This window comes from Anomaloglossus baeobatrachus, chromosome 4, assembly GCF_048569485.1.
Source record: "Anomaloglossus baeobatrachus isolate aAnoBae1 chromosome 4, aAnoBae1.hap1, whole genome shotgun sequence".
Lineage (NCBI taxonomy): Eukaryota > Metazoa > Chordata > Amphibia > Anura > Aromobatidae > Anomaloglossus > Anomaloglossus baeobatrachus.
This window is the reverse complement of record NC_134356.1, coordinates 557370517-557396743: the sequence shown is the minus strand read 5'-3', so window position 1 is coordinate 557396743 and position 26227 is coordinate 557370517.

Below are 26227 nucleotides of genomic sequence, written 5' to 3'. Positions count from 1 at the left end.
GTTGCTGGTGGTGCCAGGATGTGGGGACATTCTCGGGCAAAATGTTCAACTTTATCACAATGCCGGCAGAACGGCTGACTGTGAGCATCGTAACGGTCGGGAACCGGAGACAGCGGGTTCCTTCCTCGCTGCCTCCAGGGAAAATAATCAGCACTGGAGGCCAGGTCAATGGTCACGGGTTGCTGAGTCCCCTACTTGGGTTGCATTGCTTTGATCAGAGCAGCCATACCTCTGGTCAGTTCCAGGACCTGAAGCCACAGTTCATTGATGGAGTCTTTATACAGAGTCTGTTCACTGTCTGGTTAAGTTGCTGGTTTTCTGGCTTTCGGCCAAGGGGTACACATGATACAAGCGGTACAGTCTATCTTTAAAGTCAGTCAGGGTTTCCGGCAGCGGGAGTTCTCCTTCACTCTCTTTCTGGGCTCCACCCATGCTTTCGTGCTCTTTTTGGGTCCCACTCATGAAGGCACGCCCCTTCTTTCCCCGCGCTGCACAAGTAATGGCGACTGTCTTTTCAAGAAACACGTTTTAACACAGTTCTGTAAGGCGCACAGTACCCGTTTTGCCTATCCTGTTAGTGATGCCAAGTTGTAGCACCCATGGGGCAAGGGGTTAACTTTCTTACTCGTCGCTGGGCCTGGTGATGTTGGGTTTGGGGATATCACGGGTTGCCCTGCCTGGCTTCGTGAACCCGAGGCATACAATAAAGGGGATGGTTGAGGGAGAGGATGGATGGAGAGATGATGGGAGTAGTTGTGGATTTGTCTCGGGATGCCACCTGCGGTATGCGGCCAGAGAACTAGCAGCCTAGATGGTTCTGCTCCCCACAAGTGGAGTGGGCCCCAGGGAGGATGATGAGGGGAGTAGTAATAGCCATTGGCACCGGCAATGACAAGTGGACACAGTCTCTGCGGTTCCAGGTGTTTTACTCACAGTTCTTTAGATAACCTGGTTGCCACTCCCGGAGTACCAGTCACTGCCAAGCTGGGCCCCAGCCAATCTGAAGCAAATCATGGTCACCACTGGTCTTTTCACTGTGAGTCCTTTCTGGTCGGGGTTCCTCCAATCCAGGTGTGTGTGGAATGTGGAACGGGCTGCTTGTGTTTCCTGCACTCTCCACAGACCCTGGAATCCTGTGTAGCTGTAGAGAACCCGGGCTGACCTATCTGCTCCAAGCCATGGGTCCTTTGGTGCTCCAAGAAGTGTGAGGTAAAGCAGAATGGACCAAAGTCCTAATTGTGCTCCTGACCCCAAGCTCTGCTTCGGGCAATCTGACTATGTGTGAAGATGCTCCTTCCCTTTTCCCCAAGTGGTGTCCGCCCCCCAGGTGGTTGTCCTAGTGACCGGGAAGTCCCATGTCTCGTGATGGCCACCACCTATCTACCCCAGGCCAACCCCCCAGTGGAAAATCACCTAACTGTGTGTGGTTTGTGAATGTGCGAATTAACCTTTCCTTACCCGGGATAAGTATTGCACCTTAAATAAGGTGCAGTACCCTGTAGCGACTTAAGCCTCAGGGGCACCACACTACGATTGTTTTTGAGTCTCAGGTCACTTGCATCCATACAAGTCTATAGGTGTGAGTAAAACATCAGACTGTACGCAGATAACATCCAAGTGCAGTGCGATATATGCACAGGGTGACAATGGGGGAGATGGATAGATTAATCTCTCCCTCTCCTCCGCAGCTGACCAGATGATGTTGGGAGAGAGGGGGATATGGCAATTTTGATTTCCGATGGCCGATTCTTCTATTCTTGTTCTTTTGTACTACCAGAAGTGTCTGAAAGCAGCTCTCTCATAAAGAACACAGAAGCGCTCAGCTAAGAAGCCATGAGAGATAGCAGCAGTTAAACAATCAGCGGAATAATCATTTGGCTGACAGTTATCTTATAAAGAAGGGAATTTTGTTACTTACCGTAAATTCCTTTTCTTCTAGCTCTTATTGGGAGACCCAGACGATTGGGGTATAGCTACTGCCCTCTGGAGGCCACACAAAGCACTACATTAAAAGTGCAAGGCCCCTCCTCCTCTGGCTATACCCCCCCGTGGTATCACGGGTACTCCAGTTTTAGTGCCAAAGCAAGAAGGAGGAAGCCAACAACTGGTTTAAACAAATTAACTCCGAGTAACATCGGAGAACTGAAAAACCGTTCAACATGAACAACATGTGTACCCGCAAACAGCAAAAACAATCCCGAAGGACAACAGGGCGGGTGCTGGGTCTCCCAATAAGAGCTAGAAGAAAAGGAATTTACGGTAAGTAACAAAATTCCCTTCTTCTTCAGCGCTCTATTGGGAGACCCAGACGATTGGGACGTCCAAAAGCTGTCCCTGGGTGGGTAAAGAAATACCTCATGTTAGAGCTGCAAAACAGCCCCCCCCTACGGGGATGTCACTGCCGCCTGCAGGACTCTTCTACCTAAGCTGGCATCCGCCGAAGCATAGGTATGCACCTGATAATGCTTGGTGAAAGTGTGCAGACTCGACCAGGTAGCTGCCTGACACACCTGTTGAGCCGAAGCCTGGTGCCGTAATGCCCAGGACGCACCCACGGCTCTGGTTGAGTGGGCTTTTAGCCCTGAAGGAACCGGAAGCCCAGCAGAACGGTAGGCCTCTATAATTGGTTCTTTGATCCATCGAGCCAAGGTGGCTTTAGAAGCCTGCAACCCCTTGCGCGGACCGGCGACAAGGACAAAAAGTGCATCGGAACGGCGCATGGGCGCCGTGCGGGAAATGTAGATCCTGAGTGCTCTCACCAGATCTAGCAAACGCAAGTCCTTTTCATACCGGTGAACCGGATGAGGATAAAAGGAAGGCAAGGATATATCCTGATTAAGATGAAACGAGGATACGACCTTAGGGAGAAACTCCGGAATGGGGCGCAGCACTACCTTGTCCTGGTGGAACACCAAGAAGGGAGCCTTGGATGACAGAGCTGCCAGCTCAGACACTCGCCGAAGCGATGTGATCGCAACAAGAAACGCCACTTTCTGTGACAGGCGAGAAAAAGAAACTTCTTTGAGAGGCTCGAAAGGCGGTTTCTGGAGAGCCACTAGTACTCTGTTCAGATCCCATGGATCCAACGGCCGCTTGTACGGGGGCACAATATGACAGACCCCCTGCAGGAACGTGCGCACCTTAGGAAGACGTGCTAGACGCTTCTGAAAAAACACGGATAGTGCCGAGACTTGCCCTTTAAGGGAGCTGAGCGACAAGCCCTTTTCCAACCCTGATTGCAGGAAAGACAGAAAAGTGGGCAATGCAAATGGCCAGGGAGACACTCCCTGAGCAGAGCACCAGGTTAAGAAAATCTTCCACGTTCTGTGGTAGATCTTAGCAGAAGTTGACTTCCTAGCTTGTCTCATTGTGGCTACCACTCCCTGGGATAATCCTGTTAACGATAGGATCCAGGACTCAATGGCCACACAGTCAGGTTCAGGGCCGCAGAATTCTGATGGAAAAACGGCCCTTGAGACAGCAGGTCTGGACGGTCTGGAAGTAACCACGGTCGGCCGACCGTGAGATGCCACAGATCCGGATACCACGATCTCCTCGGCCAGTCTGGGGCGACGAGTATGATGCGGCTGCAATCGGATCTGATCTTGCGTAGTACTCTGGGCAAGAGTGCCAGAGGCGGGAATACATATGGGAGGCGGAACTGCGACCAATCTTGCACCAAGGCGTCTGCCGCCAGAGCTCTTTGATCGCGCGACCGCGCCATGAATGCCGGGACCTTGTTGTTGTGCCGAGACGCCATTAGGTCGACGTCCGGCACCCCCCAGCGGCGACAGATTTCCTGAAACACGTCCGGGTGAAGGGACCATTCCCCTGCGTCCATACCCTGGCGACTGAGGAAGTCTGCTTCCCAGTTTTCTACGCCTGGGATGTGAACCGCGGAGATGGTGGATGCTGTGTCCTCCACCCAATTCAGAATGCGCCGGACTTCCTGAAAGGCTTGCCGGCTGCGCGTCCCTCCTTGGTGGTTGATGTATGCCACCGCTGTGGAGTTGTCCGACTGGATTCGGATCTGCTTTCCTTCCAGCCACTGTTGAAAGGCTAGTAGGGCAAGATACACTGCCCTGATTTCCAGAACATTGATCTGAAGGGTGGACTCTTGCGGAGTCCACGTCCCCTGAGCCCTGTGGTGTAGAAACACTGCTCCCCACCCCGACAGACTCGCATCTGTCGTGACCACTGCCCAGGATGGGGGCAGGAAGGATCTTCCCTGAGACAATGAGGTGGGAAGGAGCCACCATTGTAGAGAGTCCTTGGCCGTCTGGGAAAGAGAGACTTTCCTGTCTAGGGAAGTCGTCTTCCCGTCCCATTGGCGGAGAATGTCCCATTGAAGTGGACGCAGATGAAACTGCGCAAAGGGAACTGCTTCCATGGCTGCCACCATCTTCCCTAGGAAGTGCATGAGGCGCCGTAAGGGGTGCGACTGGCCCTGAAGGAGAGATTGCACCCCTGTCTGTAGGGACCGCTGCTTGTTTAGCGGAAGCTTCACTCTCGCTGCTAGAGTATGGAACTCCATGCCAAGATACGTTAGTGACTGTGTCGGTGACAGATTTGACTTTGGAAAGTTGATGATCCATCCAAAAGTCTGGAGAGTCTCCAGCGTAGCCTGTAGACTGAGTTGGCATGCCTCTTGAGAGGGTGCCTTGACAAGTAGATCGTCTAGGTAAGGGATCACTGAGTGTCCCTGAGAGTGCAAGACTGCTACCACCGCCGCCATGACCTTGGTGAAGACCCGGGGGGCTGTCGCCAGACCGAATGGCAGAGCTGCGAACTGAAGATGGTCGTCTCCTATCACAAAACGTAGAAAACGTTGATGTTCTGTAGCAATTGGCACGTGGAGATAAGCATCTTTGATGTCTATTGAGGCAAGGAAGTCTCCTTGAGACATTGAGGCAATGACAGAACGGAGGGTTTCCATCCGGAACCGTCTGGCGTGCACATGTTTGTTGAGCAGTTTTAGGTCCAGAACAGGACGGAACGAGCCGTCCTTTTTTGGCACCACAAAGAGATTGGAGTAAAACCCTCTCCCTTGTTCCTGAGATGGTACAGGAACCACTACTCCTTCCGCTCTTAGGGAGTCCACCGCCTGCCGCAGGACATCTACACGGTCTGGATGTGGGGAGGTTCTGAAGAACCGAGCTGGAGGACGAGAACTGAACTCGATTCTGTACCCGCGCGACAAAATGTCTGTCACCCACCGGTCTTTGACCTGTGACATCCAAGTGTCGTAAAAGCGGGAGAGCCTGCCCCCGACCGGAAATGCGGAGGGAGGGGACTGGAAGTCATGAGGTAGCCGCTTTGGAAGCGGTTCCTCCATTTGCTTTCTTGGGGCGTGAATGAGCCCGCCAGGAATCTGAGTTTCTTTGCGTCCTCTGAGTCCCTTTGGACGAGGAGAATTGTGTTTTGCCCGAACCTCGAAAGGACTGAAACTTCTGCTACCACTTTCTCTGCTGAGGTTTGCTTGATCTGGGCTGGGGTAAAGAGGAGTCTTTACCCTTGGACTGTTTAATGATGTCAGCCAATGGCTCGCCAAACAGTCTATCTCTAGATAAAGGCAAGCTGGTTAAACATTTTTTGGAACCAGCATCTGCTTTCCAGTCCTTTAACCACAATGCTCTGCGCAAAACTACCGAATTGGCAGACGCCATTGAGGTGCGGCTGGTAGATTCTAGGACCGCATTGATAGCGTAAGACGCAAACGCGGACATCTGCGAGGTAAGGGACGCCACTTGCGGCACCGCTGGATGTAAGATAGCATCCACTTTTGCTAAACCAGCTGAAATAGCTTGGAGTGCCCATACGGCTGCGAATGCTGGAGCAAACGACGCGCCGATAGCTTCATAGACAGATTTTAACCAAAGGTCCATCTGTCTGTCATTGGCATCCTTAAGTGAAGCGCCATCCTCCACTGCAACTATGGATCTAGCTGCAAGCTTGGAAATCGGGGGGTCCACCTTTGGACACTGGGTCCAGCGCTTGACCACATCAGGGGGGAAAGGATAACGTGTATCCTTAGAACGTTTAGAGAAACGCTTTTCTGGATGAGCGTCGTGTTTCTGGATTGATTCTCTGAAGTCAGAGTGATCCAACAGAGCACTTAATTTACGCTTGGGATAGAGGAAACGAAATTTCTCCTGCTCTGCCGCTGCCTCTTCTGCTGAAGGGGCTGGGGGAGAAATATCTAACAGCCTATTGATGGCTGAGATAAGATCGTTTACCATGGCGTCCCCATCCGGGGTATCCAGATTGAGAGGGGTTCCAGGATTAGACTCCTGATCACTCTCTTCAGACACATCACAGGGAGACTAATTGCGCTGAGACCCTGAGCAGTGTGATGACGTTGAAGGTCTTTCCCAGCGAGCCCGCTTGGGGTGGCTGGGGCAATCATCTGAGTCATTATACTCATCCTGAGAAGCCGGGGACCCCCTTGCAGTCTGGATTAAATCCAACTGCGGAGGATTAGAGGACATAGACCTCGCCGTGTCCATAGACTGAGCCCCAGGCATGGATTGCAAAGTTTCCAGGATTTTTGCCATAGTCACAGACATATTAACCGCAAAAACTGCAAAGTCTGTCCCCGACACCGGGGCAGGACTTACAGGCGTCTCAGCCTGGGTCACTATCACTCCTGACTCCGGCTGGCGAAGCAGCACCGGATCTGAGCATTGCACACAATGGGGGTCCTTGGAGCCTGCTGGTAGAACAGCCCCACATGCAGCACACGCAGTGCACACAGCCCTAGCCTTGGCAGCTTTGCGTCTTGTGGATGACATGTTGCTGCCTCCTCAGAGCGATCTGGGGTATTCAGCCAGGAAGCGACCTCACAGTGCAAGAAATCAATAAATATCTATGTCCAGTGACACAATACACTAACATACACTGAGGCACTAGAGGGGCCAGCTGAAAAGCCGCTTACCGCCCGCTTAAGAGCGGGTGTGTGGTCTTCCAAAGCCCCTCAGTCTAGGTCTCCCAGAGCCTTGCGTCCTTCCTCCAGCCAGACATGCATGTAATGGCTGCCGGCGTCCTGAGAGAAGAAGGGGGGCGGGCCCTGGGCGTTCCTGACCAAGAGCGGGAAGCCTGCTTCCCTCTGTGCCTAGTGTGAGGGCTGGAGCATGTAAATCAGGCTCCAGCCCTCCTCGCTGCCGTGAAACAGCGTCTCTCCCCTACCCTGATTGACAGGGTGGGGGCGGGAACGATCGGAGCTGCCGGCGTCCTAGGCCCAAAAGCCGGGGACTAGAGTTATAAACGCCGCCGCCGTAAAAGCGCGGTCGGCGTATCCCCGGCGCACCACAAGTCACAGCAGCGCCGCCCGGTCCAGTGAGGGTCGGCGCTGCGTTCCCAGAACACAAAGTCCCCCAGATAACTGTAGGAACACCAGCTCAGTGTACGGTCCCCGGCGCACTACAACACCCAGCCAGCCCGGAGTGTGTCTGTGCCTGCCGGGGACACAGAGTACCTGTATGATGCAGGGCCCGGTCCCTGATGGTACTCCTGCTCCGTATCCATCAGGTTCTAATGGGTCTGTGGATGGAGCCCAGCGTCAGAGCTTTGAGGCCGGCAGGATCCCACTTCCACAGAGCCCCCAAGGGGATGTGGAAGGAAAACAGCATGTCAGGCTCCAGCCCTGTACCAGCAATAGGTACCTCAACCTTACAACACCATCCAGGGGTGAGAAGGGAGCATGCTGGGGACACTATATGTGTCCTCTTTTCTTCCATCCGAACTAGTCAGCAGCTACTGCTGACTAAAATCTGTGGAGCTATGCGTGGATGTCTGACCTCCTTCGCACACAAAGCTAAAACTGGAGTACCCGTGATACCACGGGGGGGTATAGCCAGAGGAGGAGGGGCCTTGCACTTTTAATGTAGTGCTTTGTGTGGCCTCCAGAGGGCAGTAGCTATACCCCAATCGTCTGGGTCTCCCAATAGAGCGCTGAAGAAATGCTATATTGAACCACACTGATGCAATCGCAATGTCTGCAGCATTTGCATAATAATAATATACTAAGTGAAAGCTTCAGCCAATCAGCATCTGAGAATGAGTTGAGGTGTTCACACATTCCCGGACGTTTTCATTTCATCTCATGGAAGTGTGCCGCCCCTGCATTGGTCGAACTGCTTGGATCCGGGGGTTGCTGATGTAGCTCGTGGGTCTCCGGACCCGGGGGCTCATGGCCACTTCAAATGAAACGGGGGTATTTACAGGGTATAAGAGTTTGTGATGCCACCCGTGGTTTGCGGTAAAGGGATTAACCGCCGCTGCCGATGGGAGTACCCGGGACATTCCCTCCACAGATAGGGGAGGCCCCGGGACTCTGGATGATGAGATGCTGGTTTAGGGGAGCGCAGCGCTGGTTGGGAGCAGGGGAGGACCTTGTACTCACTCAGGCAGTGTTGGTGATGATGCGACTGCAAAGCAGACTCTGACAACAAGGTAAACCAAGTCTCTGTGTGCCGCTGCTCTCTTGGGGGAGCTCGTCTGAGTATCAGTTACCTCTGGTACTGCCGGGTGGTCCAGAGCCTGCCTCCGTGCACAAATTAGAAGTGTTCTGGTGGCCCGTTGGCTTAAATCTGTCCGGGCCCCGCTCCCTACTTGTTGGTAGTGGAGCTACGCTCTCAAGGTCTCACGCTTGGGATTTCTGTGGGCTGCGTGGGTTGGAAAGCCCTATCCCCCTCATTGCGCTATTGCCTCTGATCTCTGAGCTTCTTGGGGACAGTCCATAAAGTCACTATCCTCCACAGGTTAATTGGTTGCCTGAAGCTACTCCCCGACCTAGGGTCCTGTACCCTGCTGTGCTTTCGGTTACAGACCGGTTATTAGGCTCGAGCTGCTGACCGTCCTCCAAAACTGGGTCTAGGCACCCAGCCTCAATACCCTGCGACCGGGTCTCCGACTCCTCCGGGCCCAGACCACCGTCTGCGACCCAACCTGTAACATACAGGGAGCCACCACTCCCTCAGCTCCTCACTTCTTGAGGGCTAACACTACTTTCTCACTACTTCCCTCCCAGCAGTCTGCCTGACCCCTAGATGGGCGGCCCTATTTCAGCTAGGCAGCCCACTGGTGTGTTTGAGCGGGTGTGGTGTGAGGTGTGGTTGGGATTTGGACACTGATGGAGGCAGTACCATAGGTTGGGAACCCAGAACCATGGGGGGGTTGAGTCCTGCACTAAAGAGTAGAAAGTGCAGTACCCTGTGACGCCCTGACTAGTCCAGGGTCGTCACAGAAGTGTAAGCTTTACAGCAGGGGTGGACATATCATTGGTTTAAGAGTTATATCACAAGGGCCCAAGAGGTAAGGTGGACAATTTCTACCTCCAAAGCAGGTGTAATTGTGCATTTTGATGAATTCTTGGACTCCAAAGGGTCCATATATTGTTCTTTGACAGGAGCCTTCTACTGTCAGTGTCCACCAGTGCTTTCCGGTCCTCTAAAGGCCATTAATTCAATGCAGCAATCGTATGACATAAAAATGTCACAAAAATGCTGACAGACCTGGCTTCAATATCGCTGGAAAATCACAGGTGAGGGATGAGTGTATTTTTTTTTTTTATTTTAGACTGGGTATGATGTCCTAGGCATTATAGTGCAGTATGGCAGTGACATAGATCCCAAACAGTCCATATACAGGGAACATAAGACCTTGATTTTCAGACTCGCAGATCCCACACAACACAGCATATAGCAAACATTATATCATATGACATGACAATAAAGGCTATGAAGGGAGAAGCTCTGCTGCAACCATATAATATGGTGGTGCTCAGAATTTTTTTTTTAGTATGTAAGTATTAATATTTCTAGCACACTCAGGAAAGAGATGTCAATGTGATATTGAAGAATATTTTATTTTCATATTCTGCCAACCAAATGCCAACGTTTGGGCTCACATATGAGCCTTTCTCAAGGCATGTATATCATGAGGCAAATGAGTGCTAGTGTGGGTACTTCGCAGACTATGGGCTTTAGAGGATACCAGGGGAGGCAGAGGTGAGTCATAAGAGACCAGGCTAGACGGTCCATGCCACCAGACAGCCAGCTCACCAGACACAGCTCCCTTTGCACCCAGCCTGCTGTCATTACAGGGACTGTCACCCGTCTAGCCTGGTCTCTTATGACTCGCCTCTGCCTCCCCTGGTATCCTCTAAAGCCCATATTCTGCCAAGTACCCACACTAGCACTCATTTGCCTCATGATATACATGCCTTGATAAAGGCTCATATGTGAGCCGAAACGTTGGCATTTGGTTGACTCCTTTTGCAGAATATGGAAATAAAATATTCTTCAATATCACATTGACATCTCTTTCCTGAGTTTGCCAGAAATATTAATACTTACATAACAATAAAGGCTGGCCTGGCTTGGCGTTAACTAATACAACATACCTCTGTCTGACACTACCAGGTGTGCGTATGGGCCAAACTCTCCGGTCACAAGCCTCCAGCTTGCACCACTGTGCGCACCCACCTCAGAGCACACCATTGCCCCAAGGTGGTATTCCTTCCTCTGATGGTTTCTCTCAGAGGAATGTGGACACTCCCATCTCCAGTGACACTCAATCCTGCTCTTGTAATGCCTTTGATGAATCTTGTGGCACTTCAAGTATCAGGTCACCATCCTACAAGAGGAATATTGATTTAGGAAGCAGTTATTCAAGTAGTGGACAACCCCTGTAAGGCTGAGTTGACTATCTGTTCACAATGCTTAGATAAGAGTCACATTTGCAGAAAAAGTGTCAATGAAGTGTGTGCCGCCCCGTGCTCGGCAGCTGAGCCGCTCGGGTCCGGACCTTCAGTGGGTGGCTCGAGGGTCTCCGGACCCGGGGGTCCTGCGGTCACACCAATCAAAAAGGGGTTGGCGGTTTGGGGACGTAGGTGTACGACCGGAGCCGTGTTAAGTTGGTGATGCCACCCACGGGATCTGGTGAAGGTGGACACCACCGCTGCAGTTGCGGGGCACCCGGGGGAGATGTTGCACAGCAAGTTGTTAACCCCTCCGTGGACAGGGATGGTGGCCCTGGGACCCGTTGGGGGAGTGCAGGGAGATGGGCGGCTGGAGGGCACTGATGTACTCACTATTGGTAAACACACGAGTCTCTGGTAAACCAAGGTGATGGTGGTTGGTGTCCACAGCCGGCTGCAGTCTGGTCCCCCACCCGGTTCGTGGTCTCCGTCTTTCTCCCGCACCTGTGTTGTGATGGTGGACTACCTGCGCTTGCAACTTCAGGAGTCCGCTCCCCGGCTTGTGGTTACCTGAGGAGCCCTTTGCCCGCAGACGCTGGCCCGTGGGATCTCTCTGCCGTGGCAGTGGCTTTCTATCCCCCCTCGTTGGGCTGTTGTCTTCAGTCACGACTGTGGGTGGGACAGGACCTATAGTCCTGGCCGCAATCAGTTAATTAGCTAGCCTCCAGTAGCTTCTGGACCTAGTTTCAGGGTCTGAGTACCCCCTTTGTGCTCCGGTTTCTGAGTCAGTTCCCCCGGTCACTACCCTGTCCTGGTCCACCTCGGTTCCACCGAGCCGTCTTCCCGGCTCCTGCAGACGGAGACTGTCGTCTGCCTCCTAGCCAGCAGTACCAGGGCTCCTACCCTGGCATCGGTTCAGTTAGGGTCCTTCCTTCGCTGGAGCTGCACACAGCTCCAGTCCACACACCTATCCACTTGACCTCTACACTTGAACTCCTCAACAGAACTGAACTTTTCCGCCCCAGGCTGTCTGAGACTCCTCCGTGGGCGTCTACCAACCGCCTGGCTCCGCCCCCTGGTGTGTCCATCAAGCACTGAGGGGGGTGACTAGGGTTTTAAATGTTTGGCTGCTGTCACCTTGTTAGGGGACTGGTGTAATGCGGGGCCCTATCTGTGACCACCTGGCTCGGCAAGGGCGTCCCAAGAGTCCTTGCATTCAAACTTCTATAATCAGCAAATGATTTTAGATAGTAAAATTCTTTATACTGTACTTTACAACCATTAGAACAAATGTGTGAGCTCACATGTTTGTAAAGTGACAGTAACAGGGTTTAAGTGTGGTATTCAGCAGTAAGTGAAGAGGCAAGAGGAAGTACAGAAACACAAGGAAATGGAGTTTTACTTCAATTACTGCAAAAAGCTTTACAAAAACAACACAGTTCTACATCAGTTGGGGCATAAACATTTGGCTTCTACACTGAAGTAGGAACTTTAGGCCGGGGCCATGCGGGGGACTAGTGCGATCCTTGCATGACACTCGGCTCACGCTGGCAGCAAAGTCGGAGCCGAGTGTCATGCGAGTGTCACTGCCACTGAGGTCCGATCATGTGATCGGACCTCAGCTGCGGGGTCGGGCCGGCACTGAGGAGAGGCGGGCCGGCGCTGCGGAGGGGCGGGCAGGCACTGTGGAGGGAAGGACTTTATCTCCCTCTCTCCTCCATTGCCGGCTATTTCCATTCTCGCCCTGCACTCATGGTACACCGGTGTACTGCGAGTGGAGTGCGATTTTTTTCTCGCCACATAGACTTGAATGAGTGCGAGAGAAAGCAGAAACGCATTACACTCGCAGCATGCTGCGATTGCTTTCTCAGTCCAATTAGGGCTGAGAAAATAATCGCTCATGGGTGCTGGCACATAGGTTAAAATTGGTCCGAGTGGAATGCGATGTTTTATTGCATTGCACTCGCTCCGATTTTCATGCCGTGTGTATTAGGTATCAAGGTAGTATTCCCATCTCAATGATCCTATCTCACTATGTAGTAGGTGTAATAACATTAATATTAGCAAATACCTCCAATTAGTAATGGAGTATAGTTCTCCTGATTCACTATGTCGCTTACATCATGTGCATGGCATTGTGGGATCTTAGGTATCTATATTTATGACCACTAGCAACTAACTGGCTGTGAATATATGCGTTGTTGTAAGTATGGATATGTGCCACCCCAGCAGCGGATCGAACCGCTCGGATCCGGGGGTAGTGTCCGTTCGTGGCTCGAGGGTCTCCGAACCTGGGGGCTTAGGGGGCCACACTCTAAAGTAAAAGGGGGGATATTTACAGGGGAGTTATAGTTCGTGATGAGAACCGTGGTGTGCGGTAAGTGGGAGTACCGCTGCTGCCGTTGTGAGTACTCAGGGTGATGAAGTAGGGCAGCAAGGTGTCGTTGCCCTCCACGGGTAGGGGCAGGCCCCGGGACTCTAGATTATGCTACTAGGTGTCGTGAAGGGGAAATCACTCAGGCACTCACTCAGCCAATAAGCAGATGCTGACAACCGGGTAAACCAAGTCTATGGGTGCTGCTGCCTCTCAAAGGGGAGCTCGTCCGGGTCCCGTCCCCTGCAGTGCTGCCTGGTGATCCGTGACCTGCCTCCTGGCACAAAGTTTAAATTCACCACAGTGGCCCAGTAGTCTGGAACTTGCCGGGCCCCGCTCCCCACTGTGGCTAAGTGTGGGAGCCTGCTCTCAGGACTCACGCTTGGGATTTTAGTGGGCTGCTTGTATGGAAGACCCTATCCCCCTCATTGCGCTAGTGCCCCAATTTTGATGCTAGTGGGAACAGTCCATAAAGGCTCCGTTCTCCGCAGGTTAATTGCCGGGTTGCCTGAAGCTTCTCCCCGACCTAGGGTCCGTGTATCCCGCCTTGCCTTCGGTCCCGGACCGGTGATAGGACCAGGTTGCTAACCATCCTCTTTGACAGGTCCAGGCACCTAACCTCAATCCCCTGCGACCGGGGGTCCTACTCCTCTAGGTCCAGACCACCGTCTGCAACCTAGTCAGCTTCTCCTGGGAGCCACTACACCCAGCTTCCTCTGAGCTCCTATCAGCTCGAGGGCTATCTTACTTCTCCTTCTCCACTTCACTACTCTTCACTACACTCCTCACCTTCCCTTCCTGACCCCTGGGTGGGCGACCCTATTCTGCTCAAGTCGTCCACTGGTGTGCCTGGTGGGTGTGGTGCAGGGTATATCTAAGATTTGATTTGCTGTTGGAGGCAGCACTTTAAGATGGGGACCCAGAACCATGAGGGATTTGAATACTGCACTAAGGAGAAAGAGCGTGCAGTACCCTGTGACGACCTGAATAGTCCAGGGGCGTCACAGATACCTAAGGTCCTGAAATTCTTTTTTTGGAATTTTCTGGTTTGCTGGCTTGTTCCACTCCAGTTCTATCAGGAACACTTTTCTTAGACCCGTGTTTCTTGTTTGAGGTTTCTCTTTAAGTTTCATAATCAAAAGTTTATGGAGATATTCCAGCCACCAAATCTACAGCACTCATGGTCAGCAACTTACAGATAGACCCCTCACTACTTGCTTTGGATCTACAGTTTAAAGAATTCTGCACTCAAATGACTATGTTAGGCCTTGTGCGCACTAGGTGTTCTTGCTTCGTTTTTAGCGGCGTTTTTTACCGTGTTTTTGCGCTGAAAACGCAGTGACATTGCTTCCCCAGTAATGTCTATGAGTTTTCATTTTTGCTGTCCGCACACAGCGTTTTTTTGTAGCTGCGTTTTTGTGGTGACCACAAAAATGCAGCATGTCAATTATTTCTGCATTTTTCACTGCGTTTTTCACCCATTGAGTTCAATGAGATATTCAAAAACGCAATAAAAAACGCACATAGCTGCGTTTCTATGACTAAAAACGCAGCTATAAATGCAAGGGGTGGGTACTAAAGTGACGTGTACAGGAAGAGGATTCCTTCTGTTGGTAAACACAGAAGCGTGAATCCTCCCGGTACCGCCATCGCTGCTTCCACAACCCGCCCGGTGCCATGTCCGCTCCCGTGCGGCGTCATGTCTGGGCGGGAGGTGGAGGCAGCGGCGAAACAAAAGTGAACAGTAGAAAAAATGTCATACTCACCTGTCTGCAGGGTCCCGGTGCCATGTCCGCTCCCAGCTCCTCTCCCGGTACCGCCGCTCCAGCTGTGTGCAGTCTCCCCGGGTACGTCCGATGCCTGCAGGACCTGGCGCTGATCACCTGATGCGGTCACCTGACGCGTCAGCTGATCGTAATTCTCACGGTGTCGCCGGCTTTTTAGCGCCCGGCTGGCTTAATTTATCAGCTGATCCTGCCGTCAGGAGACTTCATCAGCTGATTACCGGCACCTCCTGCAGCGATGGGACAGTATCAGACTCTTATCCGATCGCTCCAGGAGCTGCCGGTAATCAGCACGGACGTGACTCAGTATTTTTTTTTTTTTTTCTACTGATGCATCAGCTGATTGTATAATCGGCTTTTATACAATCAGCTGCTGTGTGATGTGATTCATGTCCCTGAACCTGACACATCATCTGATCGCTTTGCCTTCCAGCAAACCGATCAGATGATATTGGATCCAGATTGGACCACGCGGGACCCTTGACCAAGGATTACTGTGGAGGGGGGTTCTATATTTCAATAAAGATGGAGTCACTAATTGTGTTGTGTTTTATTTATAATAAAAATATTTTTCTGTGTGTTGTGTTTTTTTTATCTTTACTAGAAAATCATGGTGGCCATGTCTAATATTGGGGTGACACCATGAATTTCGGGCTTAGGGCCAGCTGACAATATACAGCTAGCCCTAACCCCATTATTACCCAGCGAGCCACCCGTCACTAGGGCAGCTGGAAGAGTTGGATACAGCGCCAGAAAATGGCGCTTCTAAGAAAGCGCTATTTTCTGGGGTGGCTGCGGACTGCAATTCGCAGTGGGGGTGCCCAGAAAGCTTGGGCACTTTGCACTGCGGATTCCAATCTCCAGCTGCCTAGTTGTATCTGGCTGGACTCAAAAATTGGGCGAAGCCTATGTCATTTTTTTTTTAAATTATTTCATGAAATTCATGAAATAAAAAAAAAGGGGGCTTCCCTATATTTTTGATTGCCAGACGGGTACAAATAGGCAGCTGGGGGTTGGGGGCAGCCCGTACCTGACTGCTGTACCTGGCTAGCATACAAAAATATAGCAAAGCCCATGTCATTTTTTTTTTTTGGGCAAAAAACTCCTGCATACAGTCCTGGATGGAGGATGCTGAGCCTTGTAGTTCTGCAGCTGCTGTCTGCTCTCCTGCATACACTAGTTCTGCAGTTATCTGCTCTCCTGCATACAATGAAGAACATATTGAAGAAGGAAATGACATCAGGCCTTTTTTTTCAACAATCTTTAATGGCATTGTTCACTGATTAAAAACGCAGCAAAAAACTCACCCAAACGCGGTAAAAACGCATGCGTTTTTGCCGCGGTTTTTGCTGCAGGTGCGTTTTTGAGACAAAAACACACATAAAAACGCAGCGTGAAAAAAAGGTCTAGTGCGCACATACCCTTATGGATTCACTTTTTAGCCTGGAAAAGGGGTAACCTCAACAGGACTCCAATTCCTTCCAATTATTTTCCAATCAGTAGCCTAAGTGTGAGGGCCGGGGAGGACTGGTAGGCCCAGGAGGTGGATCCACTGGACCGAGCACCCCACCTGGATGGCAGGGTACACGGTAGCTGGAGCACTAGAGTGGCAGGAACGGGAAGAACCAGGTAACCAGGGTCATGGAGTCCCATAGGACAGTACAGGAACAGGTGCAGGTATCAGGAAGCAAAGACAGGACCAGGTCACTAGGGTCACAGAGTACTTTAAGGCAGTAATACAGGAAACAGGAACAAAAGGACCTGAGCACCTAGCTCACAAGACAAAGCAAAGAAACACAAGCGATGATCAGGCCCCACCCACATGGAAAGGCCAGTCTTATATACCCAGCACAGCCTCAGGTCATTTGCTGTTGCAGCAGTGCTGGGCCTATAAGACCAGGTGAGTGGGCGCGGCCCGGTCCTATACAGAGGCATCAGTCAGAGACAGACTCCTGAGACCTGGAACAGGACTCATGGGAGCAAAGGGGCGGGAGCGGCAGGCGTGACCGGTGGATGCATGGACTGGACCAGTGAGCAAAGAGCGGTGGTGCGATGGCAAGACTGGATCAGTGAGCATGGAGCGGTGCAATGCAGGTGAGACTGGATAAGTGGGTACGGAGCGGTGCCGGGATGGTGCGACCGGATCAGTGGGTACGGAGCGGTGCCGGGATGGTGCGACTGGATCAGTGGACTGGGTACGGAGCGGTGCTGGGACACCGGGAGCGTGACAGTAAGAGACATTTGTTAACTTCAACTGGTGGAAAAATGGCAACTTAAAGGTATTTTCCTTTCAACTCTTACATGCACCACAACGGAGGCAAAGACATACACTTTCTAACAGGCCTTGAAATTTCACTGGCATTGTCACGGTCCTTACCTACTAAATCACATTGGAGGCTTGGTACCCAACTGCTCATTACTATGTTGGCTTCTATTGCTAGCTTTGGGACCTCTCGCTTTGTCACCTCATTTTTTTACTATGCAGGTCCTTCAAAGATCATATCACTCTATTGGCCTAGGAAACATCATTGTCTCTTACTTTAGTAGCTCCCCCCTCGCATCAAGCATGTCCTTTGACAGCAAACTGTAGGTAGTGGTGTAGCACCCACAGGGTAAGGGGTTAAACTGTTTTACTCATCGCCGGGCCTGGTGATGTCGGGTCTGGGGATGTCATGGGTGGCCCTGCCCGGCTTCGTGGCCCCGAGGCATACAATAAAAGAAAGGGAGGATGATGATGGTGGAGGAGATGATGATGGGGATAGTTTGTCTCATGACGCCACCTGCGTTACGCGGCCAGGGATTAGCCGCCGCTGCTGTCGCTATCCTCTGGGGCGGATGGTTGTAGTATCTAAGATGTTTCTGCTCCTCACAGCTGGTGCGGGCCCTGGGGATGATAATGTGGGGAGTAGTGGCTGTTGGTGCCGAAGCACGGGGTGCCGGCGCCGGCAAGGACAGGTGGACACAGTCTCTGTGGTTTCAAGGTTTCTTTACTCACAGTCCCAGTTGCCACTCCCGGAGTACCGGTCTCCGCCGTGCTGGGTCCCAGTTGATCCTGAGCAATTCGAGGTCACCAACTGTGTTCCCACTGTGAGTCCTTTCTGGTCGGGGTCTCTCCAATCCCGGTGTATGTGGAATGTGGAACAGGCTGCAGGTGTTTCCTGCACTCTCCGCAGACCCTGGAATCCCGTGTAGTTGTAAAGAACCCGGGCTGAGCTACCTGCTCCAAGCCGCAGGTCCTATGGCGCTCCCAGAAGTATGAGGTAAAAGAAGATTGGACCGAAGTCCTGACTGTGTCCCTCACCCTAATCCGTGCACAGGGTTGACTGCCTAAGTGTGAAGATGCTCCTTCCCTTTTCCCCAAGTGGTGCCCGCATACCAGGTGGTTGTCGTAGTAACCAGGAAAGTCCCGTGCTTCATGATGGCCACCCCCCTATCTACCCCAGGCGAATCCCCCTGTGGGAAAGCACCTAACTGTGTTTTCTGTGTGAAAAACACCAGCAATTAACCTCTCCTTACCCGGGAAGAGTACTACATCTTAAGTGAGATGCAGTACCCTGTGGCAACTGATGCCTCAGGGGTGCCACATACACCGAGAGCAAATCGCAGCACTCCGGGGCTGCAATAAAACAGAGTTAGAGCACCGCAATTTTTGTTATATCAGGAACATATCAACAATTTTCTCTTTATGGGACACACCATCACATTAAACATTTCAAACAGATACCGGTTAGCAAGATGAGTAAGTGCAACAAATAAAACAAACATAAACATTTGCATAGAAATAGTTATTCTTGCTTAGCTGCTGGTGGTGCCAGAGAGCTAGTCCCAGCCCCTGGCTCTGGATACTCAAATGACATCCTCGGGCAAAATGTTCAGCCTGTTTACAACAGCGACAAACCAGTATTAAAATGTCTATGGTGTCAGGAGCGGGTTTCTCCTCAGGAGCAGCTCTGGAGCACTCTCCCGGTAAAACACTCTACAAGGCTGGATCGCAATCACCTCAGTCTTTCCTCTATCGCGGGGCTCCAAAAGGTTTATACTGCCAATGCTGGACTCCTGAGGGACCTGGGTGAGCCACAGGGCCATTGGGGGAGCATTGGTCAGAGGGCATCCTTTTGACAGATCCCAGAGTCCTTCCCTGCCGACAGTCAGCAGAGATGCTTCCTCCGAGCACTACGGTGCCCACTCCTCTCCAAAAGTGCAACGCTGTAAGTCCAGCATCTCCAGTGTCACGGGAGCAGTGTCTGGATCATCCTGGTCTTCTGTCTTAATCAACAAGATCTTTCCTTCCGGTCCAGCCTGGTTGGCAGCACTCGCCTCCAGCAGTGGGTCCTCTGTTTGCACGCTTTTCGGGGTGCCGCCCTTGACAGCACACCCCCTTTTCCTCCCGCACGGAATGATTGATGGCGACTGTTTTTTTTTTTTCAAAAGATACAATTTAACACAGTTCTGTAAGGCGCACAGTACCCGTTTAGTCTGGGCACGTTATCCTGTTCATGACGCCAAGTTGTAGCACCCACGGGGCAGGCAAGGAGTTAAATTGTTTACTCGTCACCAGGCCTGGTGATATCGGGTCTGGGATGTCACGGGTGGCCTTGCCCGGCTTCATGGCCCCAAGCTTTACAATAAAAGAAAGGGATACACCTTTCCAATCCCGGTGTATGTGGAATTTGTAACAGGTTGCGGGTGTTTCCTGCACTCTCCGCAGACCCTGGAATCCCGTGTAGCTGTAGAGAACCCGGGCTGAGCTACCTGCTTCAAGCCGCGGGTCCTATGGCGCTTCCAGAAGTGTGAGGTAAAAGAAGATTGGACTGAGGTCCTGACTGTGTCCCTCATCCAAAGCCATGCCCGGGGTTGACTGCCTAAGTGTGAAGATGTTCCTTCTCTTTTCCCCCCAGGTCATTGTCTTAGTGACCGGGAAAGTCCAATGCTTCGTGATGACCAACCCCCTATCTACCCCAGGCCATCGCTCTGGTGGAAAGCACCTAACTGTGTTTGGTGTGTGAATTTGAGAAACACCAGCGATTAACCTCTCCTTACCCGGGATGAGTACTACATCTTAAGTGAGATGCAGTACCCTGTGGCAACTGAAGCCTCCGGGGCGCCACAGTGGCATCAAGGCTGACTGCAACCTACCATCAGGGCCGTATTTACCATTAGGTACTAGAGGTCACGTGCCTGTGGTGGCGCCACGTAGTGGTGAAAACAACTTTTTTTTATTTTTTTTTTCCAACTGTCTTATTTGTCCTGCTCCAGAAGTAAGCAATTCTGCTGTTTTTCCATTTTTCCATAAGGGGGAAGGGAGAGATTGGACACAGAGCGAGTTGCAGAGGAAGGCAGTGAGAAAAAGAAAGCTCAGCACTGATTGTTGGAGCAGCAGTCAGCAGGGGCTGCCGGCGATGTGTCACCAATCAGAAGAAAGATTACATGCACTCTATGCCCAGTGAAGAGAGAAAGCCACGATGAGGAAGAATCTCCACCCTCCAGTCATTTTTGCCGGCTCCATGAGATCGTCCTGCAGCAGCAGAGTATAAGTACAGAGTCCTGCCCTGTCCCTGCTTGCTGTGCTTCTGTTGTGTGAAGGAAAGTGCAGGAGCCTCAGGACTGCACCTTCATTTTCCCGTGGAGAGGAGGACTGGAGCCCTTGTGTAGATGTCCCGCTTCTTTCATATTCATTATACAATACCCATCCTCTCTGTGTTCTGCAGGATCCTGGGTCCTGTGAGTTTAGCATGGCTTGATTCCTAGCCTGTGTCTAGACCTGATGGTGGGGGAATGGGAGATCAGGGATGTGCAGGTCTGTGACAGTGCCCTACGACCATGCCATGCCACCCTGCTCTGTCACTGTGGACTGCCCTGTCACTGTGCCCTGCCACTCTACCGTGCAATGCCATTGTGACTACCACTCTACCCTGCCCTGCCACTGAGATCTGCCACTGTGCCCTGTGACTCTACTCTGCCCTGCCACTGTGATCTGCCACTGTTCCCTGCGACTCTACTCTGCCCTGCCACATTGCCCCGCCCTGGCACTCTACCCTGCCACTGCGCTTTGTTATCTCCTCCAGTCCAGGGACAGTGCAGTATCTGTATAGTGAGACTTGCTGCTCTATTGTCCTGTTCTTACAATATTGGGCAGCTGCAGGGTGTGAACTGTGGTAAATTGTACCCTTATATCCAAAGTCTTCCCAAGAGATATAATGTGTCCAATTCAATTGATCTAACTAATCTGTATCTGGGAAATCTGGGTGATAACCAGTATGGCTGCAACCAGAACTTTCTTAGTGGATTATAGCTTAAAGGGGTGTCTGATCTAAATCCACAAGTCTGCAGACACTTTGTGTTGCTTTGCGACCACAATGCTACAATGGACTATCTGTAGCATATTTCCCATAGGTTAAGGGTACCTTCACACTTTAGCGATGCAGCAGCGATCCGACCAGCGATCTGACCTGGTCAGGATCGCTGCGGCATCGCTACATGGTCGCTGGTGAGCTGTCAAACAGGCAGATCTCACCAGCGACCAGTGACCAGCCCCCAGCCAGCAGCGACGTGCAAGCGACGCTGCACTTACACGGAGCCGGCGTCTGGAAGCTGCGGACACTGGTAACTAAGGTAAACATCGGGTATGGTTACCCGATGTTTACCTTAGTTACCAGCTCACACCGCTTAACTTAGTGTGTGCAGGGAGCAGGAGCCGGCACTGGCAGCGTGAGAGCTGCGGAGGCTGGTAACGAAGGTAAATATCGGGTAACCACCTTGGTTACCCGATGTTTACCTTGGTTACAGCTTACCGCAGGCTGTCAGACGCCGGCTCCTGCTCCCTTCACATTCAGGATTGTTGCTCTCTCGCTGTCATACACAGCGATGTGTGCTTATCAGCGGGAGAGCAACAATAAAAAAACGAACCAGCACTGTGTGTAACGAGCAGCGATCTCACAGCAGGGGCCAGATCGCTGCTCAGTGTCACACACAGCGAGATCGCTAATGAGGTCACAAAAAACGTGACTCAGCAGCGATCTCAGTAGCGATCTCGCTGTGTGTGAAGTACCCCTTAAGGGGTTGTCCTATCTAAAGTAATAATTCTACAGTCACTCTATGTGTCACTCTGTCTGACTTCAGACTTGTGAATCCCCCCAGTCATACAGAGTGACACAAACTCCAAAAATGGGCTGAACAAAATTTTTGGCCCCCTCAACTTAATATTCGGTAGCACATCTTTGGAATAAATAACTGCAATCAATCACTTTCTATAACCAGCAACAAGCTTCATACACCACCCAACTGGAGCACTCTTCTTTTGCAACTGCTCCAGGTCTCTCATATTTGAAGGCATCTTCTCCCAATGGCAATGTTAAGATCTCTCTGGGCTTATTGCTGCCACTTCAGAACTCTCCAGCGCTTTGTTTTCATAAATTTCTGGGGCTTCTTGAAGTATGTTTGGGGTCATTGTCCAGCTTCAAGACCTATGGCCGAGGACACAAACTCAGCTTTCTGACATTGAGCACTACATTGCAACCCAAAATCTTTGAGAATCCTTATGTGACGCCCTGGCCAGGCCAGGTAGTCATAGATAGGGCCCCGCACTACACCAGTCTCCTAACAAGGTGACAGCAGCCAAACATTTAAAATCCTAGTCACCCCCCCAGTGCTTGATGGACACACCAGGGTTCGGAACCAGGCAGTTGGAAGACGCCCACCGAGGAGTCTCAGACAGCCTGGGGCGGGAAAGTTTAGTCTAGTCCTGAAGTTCAAGTCTAAAGGTCAAGTGGAGAGGTGTGTGGGCTGGAGCTGTGTGCAGCTCCAGCGGAGGAAGGACCCTAACTGAACCGGTGCCAGGGTAGGAGCCCTGGTGCTGCTGGCTAGGAGGCAGACGGCAGTCTCCATCTTCAGGAGTCGGGAAATCGGACCGGGACAGGGTAGTGACCGGAGGAACTGACTCGGAAACCGAAGCACAAAGGGGGGTACTCAGACCCTGAAGCTAGGTCCAGAAGCTACTGGGGGCTAGCTAATTAACTGATTGCAGCCAGGACTATAGGTCCTGTCCCACCCAAAGCCCCAACTGAAGGCAACAGCCCAACGAGGGGGATATAAAGCCACTGCCATGGCAGACAGATCCCACGGGCCAGCGTCTGTGGGCAAAAGGGCTCCTTAGGCAACCACAAGCCGGGGAGCGGACTCCTGAAGTTGCAAGCGCAGGTAGTCCACCATCACAAAACAGGTGCGGGAGAAAGACGGAGACCACCAACCGGGTGGGGGACGAGACTGCAGCCGGCTGCGGGCACCGACCACCATCACCTTGGTTTACCAGAAACTCGTGTGTTTACAAATAGTGAGTACATCAGTGCCCTCCGGCCGCCCATCTCCCTGCACTGCCCAACTCCCCCTATGGGTCCCGGGGCCATCATCCTTACCCACGGAGGGGTTAACAACTTGCTGCGCAACATCTCCCCCGGGTGCTCCGTAACTGCAGCGGTGGTGTCCACCTTTACCACATCCCGTGGGGGCGTCACGAACTTAACAGGGCTCTGGCCGTACACCTACGTCCCCAAGCCACCAATCCCTTTTTGATCATAGTGACCGCAGGACCCCCGGGTCCGGAGATCCTCGAGCCACCCACTGAAGGTCCGGACCCGAGCAGCTCGGCTGCCGAGCACGGGGCAGCACACTTAGAGGCAGCAAAACAACCCAAAACATCTCCGAACCTCCACCATATGTGACTGTAGGTACTGTGTTCATTTCCTTGTGGGCCTCATTCCATTTTCAGTAAACAGTAGAATAGTAGTGTTTTACTAAAAAGCTCTATCTTGGTCTCAGCTGTTGTATATACATATATATCCTATGCATATATATACATATATATATACATATATATATATATATATCCATCTATGTATAAGGTAGAATTTATTTTGGTTTTTCACAGTGTGCGGCTGGAATTTTTTCTCATATTTATACACCATCCAGATACGCACCTGTTCACATTGTAAAGGTGCTGCCAGTACGGTTTGAGGTCAGGTTAGTACCAGCATGGGAGACCAGCAAGGGAATCCCTGTTTTATTCTGTTTTTTTTCTATTGTATAATGCATATAACAGAGAGTGGTGCTCTGTTTGATGGATTTGCACCCTAGCTCCTGGCTGCTTCATTAGCCTCTTTTTGTTCACCAGCTGATCTTGTAGGTTTTTAAAACCTAGAGAAGATGCAGTGTAGTGTAGGACCCAGCAAAGGAGGTTGCCGTGAAGGGGCCCTGGGCTGGTATTACAGTGGCCATTATAATATTCTAAATACCTGCATCTATGTATAAGGTAGAATTTATTTTGTTTTTTCACAGTGTGCGGCTGGAATTTTTTCTCATATATATATATATATATATATATATATATATATATATATATATATATATATATATACACCGTAGAAACCAGAGGTTAAGAAGACATATATGCATGTTTTTCTCACTATCTGGCTTGAAATCATACTAAATCTTTGCCATTTTAGGTCAATTAAGATTACCAAAACTGTTTATATGTGCCAAATGCCAGAATAGTGAGAGAGAAAATGTTTTAAGGCATTTTTATTATTTTCTACAAAGTTAAAAGTTTACATATCTTTCAATAGTATTTGGTAACATTGCCTTACACTGTATGATGTGGGTCAAACGTTTTGGATATCTTTGCACAAGCTTCTCACAATAGTTGGTATGAATTTGGGCCCATTCCTCCTGACAGAACCGGTGCAACTGTGCCATGTTTGTAGATTGCCTTGCTCACACCTGCCTTTTCAGCTTTGCACATAAATTTTCAATAGGATTGAAATCAGGGCTTTGTGATGGCCACTCCAAAACATTGACTTTGTCATCATTAAGCCACTTTGTAACTAGTTGGTGCAGTATGCTCCGGGTCATTGTCCATTTGGTAGACCCATTTCCGCCCAAGCTTTAAGTTCCTGGCTGATGTCTTGATATGTTGCTTCAGTATTGAGACATAATCTTCTTTCCTCATTATGCCATCTATTTTGTAAAGTGCACCAGTGCCTCCTGCAGCATTATAACCGCACAAAATAATGCTGTCACCCCTGGGTTTCACAGTTGGGCTGGTGTTCTTAGGCATCAATGCTTCTCCTGTTTTCCTCCAAACATAATGATGGTTATTATGGCCAAACTTTCAATTTTAGTTTCGTCAGACCAGAGGACATGTCTCCAAAAATTAAGGTCTTTATTTCTGTGTGCATTTGCATACATTAATCTGGCTTCTTTAAGTTTATTTTGGAGTAAAGGCTTCTTCCTGGCAGAGTGGCTTTTCAACCCATGTTGATACAGTACTCGTTTCACTGTGGATAATGACACAATCTTACCATCTTCGGCCAGCATCTTCATAAGATTTTTTGCTTTTGTTCTTGGGTTGATATGCACATGTCTGACCATAGCACATTCAACTCTGGTACACAGAACCCATCTCTTTTCTGAGTAAGATGATGGCTGGACTGGCCATCTTGTTTGCACTTGATTGTACAAACCATCTTGTTTGTAATTGCGTATAATTGTTTGCACAGATGAACGAGGCACCTTCAGATAACTGGAAATTGCACCAAAGGATGAACCAGACTTGTGAAAGTCCACATCTCTCTTCCTGAAATCTCGGCTGATTTCTTTTGACTTTCCAATAATGCTACACAAAGAAGCAGTGTGTTTCAGGTATACATTAAAATACATAAACAGATGTGTTTCTAATTAATTCAGATGTTACCAATAGACCTATCAGAAGCCTCCAAAGACATGACATTAACAAATGAGCTGTCCCATATTATTTAAAAGCATAGTCTTTAGGTGGCTTTACACGCTATGACATCGCTAAAGCTAAAGCGATGTCGTTGGGGTCACGGAATTTGTGATGCACATCCGGCCGCATTAGCAATGTCGTTGCGTGTGACACCTATTAGCGATTTTGAATTGTTGCAAAAACGTTCAAAATCGCTAATCGGTGACATCCCCCCCTAATCTCAATTATTGTTGCTGCTGCAGTAACGATGTTGTTCGTCATTCCTGCGGCAGCACACATCGCTATGTGTGACACCGCAGGAACGAGGAACCTCACCTTACCTGCATCCTGCCAGCAATGAGGAAGGAAGGAGGTGGGTGGGATGTTCGTCCCGCTCATCTACGCCCCTCCGCTTTGATTGGGCGGATGCTTAGTGACGTCGCTGTGACGCCGAACGAAACACCCCCTTAGAAAGGAGGCGGTTCGCCGGTCACAGCGACGTTGCTATGCAGGCAAGTATGTGTCATGGGTCCGCGCGATGTTGTGTGCCACGGGCATCGATATGCCCGTGACGCACAAACAATGGGGTACGCACGCTAGTGATCTCGCTAGCA